The sequence below is a fragment of the Ornithorhynchus anatinus genome, chromosome 2 (assembly GCF_004115215.2).
Source record: "Ornithorhynchus anatinus isolate Pmale09 chromosome 2, mOrnAna1.pri.v4, whole genome shotgun sequence".
Classification (NCBI taxonomy): domain Eukaryota; kingdom Metazoa; phylum Chordata; class Mammalia; order Monotremata; family Ornithorhynchidae; genus Ornithorhynchus; species Ornithorhynchus anatinus.
The window spans coordinates 119,112,547-119,114,775 of NC_041729.1; the positions used below are offsets into that span (position 1 = coordinate 119,112,547).

At 46.1% G+C, this 2,229-nt stretch overlaps 1 non-coding gene across 1 annotated transcript; it reads left to right on the plus strand.

Moving 5' to 3' along the window:
• The first annotated feature begins 395 nt into the window (after window positions 1–395).
• Window positions 396–533, plus strand: LOC114809612. The gene has a single exon (XR_003757388.1). It is a non-coding gene; the product is annotated as a small nucleolar RNA SNORA7 (small nucleolar RNA).
• Window positions 534–2,229: the final 1,696 nt, after the last annotated feature.

Genomic DNA, 2,229 nt, shown 5'->3' on the forward strand with positions numbered 1-2,229 from the left:
TGAGATGGGGCCTAACATTACTTAATAAAATATGGATATATGTAATGCTGAAGGGCTGAGGATAGGGTGAATATCAAGTGCTTAAACAGTACAGATCCAAGTACAAGAGAAGGGGGTTGTCTATAATGCCAAAGGCAGCAGAAAGGTGGAGGAAGATTATTGTTGAATGGTGCCATTGAATTTATCACAGATGAAGTCAATGGTGACCTAAAATAGGGATCTTTCTGTAGAGTACGGGGGTCAAGGGGAGATCTGAAGGAGAAGAATGTTATTGGTTTACCACTGCTGGGTGAAATAGCAGTCTCTTTTGGTTTTTTGAAACTAACTTCTTGACATTTCAGTGGGTATTCCTTAGTCCTTGTGGGGTGGGATTTGGTGGTCAGTAATTTCACCTTCCCCTTTCAGGGTCACACCTGGAGAGTTACCAGTACTCTACCAGTCTCGACTACAGGAGGGATAGTCAGGCAGAGGCATATCCATTCCATTCTTAGCTTGGCCAGTGGCTAACGAGTGGAAGGCAATCTGCTACCAGTCAAAACTCTTTGGGCAGCAGCCACATGGGAGAGAATCAAGGGCAAAGATTCAAGTTTATTACACAGGAGGCAATGGTAAACCACTTCCGTATTTTTATCAAGAAAACTCTATGGATACACTACCAGAATAATTGCAGCTGGAGGTGGGGCATTCTGGCAGAGATGTGTCCATGGTGTTGCTGTGGGTCAAAGACAACTCAACATCATAAGTCATCATCAACTGCACCTTGTCCACGCCATTCATATCACTCAATAAAACTAAGAGAATTAATTGCATGGCTTCTTCCATGTTCTGTTTACTTGGGAAAGTACAACCAAAACAAAAAAACATAGTTCTACACTCAAAAAGCACACAATTTAACAGAGGAAAGAGGCAGACCCAAAGTATATGCAAACTGTGGAAGCCAGAGAATGAACAGTGTGATACAGTAGCCTTCTCGAGGCTGTAAACTTGTTATTGGCAGGAAACATGTCTATCAACTATGTTATATTGTGCTCTCCCAAGCACTTAGTATAGGCAGTGGTCTAGGCACAGTAAGTGCTCAATAGATACGATTGATTGATTGACTGATAGTGGAGTCAAATCTACATCTCTGCCCCTGTCCTCTCCCCCTCCCTTTAGGCTTGAATCTCCTCCTGCCTCCAGGATGTCTCTACCTGCATGTCTGCCCGCTACCTTAAACTCAACATTTCCAAAACTGAGCTCCTTATCTTTCCTCCCAAGCCCTGTCCTCTTCTTGACTTCCCTATCACTGTGGATGGTACAACCATCCTTCCCGTCTCTCAAGCCCACAACCTCGGTGTCATCTTTGACTCGGCTCTCTCATTCACCCCATACATCCAATCCGTCACCAAAACCTGCCTGTCTCACCTTTATAATATCGCCAAGATCTGCCCTTTCCTCTCCACCCAAACGGCTATTTTACTGGTAAAGGCTCTCATAATATCCTGGCCGGATTATTGTATCAACCTTCTTTCTGATCTCCCTTCCTCCTGTCTCTCCCCGCTCTAGTCTATTCTTCATTCCGCTGCCCGGCTCCTCTTCCTGCAGAAACGCTCTGGGTATGTCACTCCCCTTCTTAAAAACCTCCAGTGGTAGCCTATCAACCTCTGCACAAAACAAAAACTTCTCACTCTAGGCTACAAGGCTCTTCATCACCTTGCCCCCTCCTATCTCTCCTCCCTTTTCTCTTCTACTGCCCACCCCGCAAGCTCCACTCCTCTGTCGCCCACCTCCTCACCATCACCCGTTCTCGCCTATCCCGCCGTCGACCCCTGGGCCATGTCCTCCCGCTGTCCTGGAATGCCCTCCCTCCTCACCTCTGCCAAACTAATTCTCTTCCCCTCTTCAAAACCCTATTGGGAGCTCACCTCCTCCAAGAGGCCTTCCCAGAATGAGCTTCCCTTTTTTCCCTCTGCTCCCTCTGCTGACTCTCTACCACCCCCGCTTCACCTCCCCTCAGATAAGCCCCCTTTTCTTCCCCTTTCCTTCTGCTCCTCCCCCTCTCCTTTCCTCTCCCCTAAGCACTGTGCTCGTCCACTCATTTGTATATATTTTTATTACCCTATTTATTTCGTTAATGAAATGTACATCACCTTGATTCTATTTATTGCTATTGTTTTAATGAGATGTATATCCCCTTGATTCTATTTACTGCTACTGTTTTTGTCTGTCTGTCTCCCCCGATTAGACTGT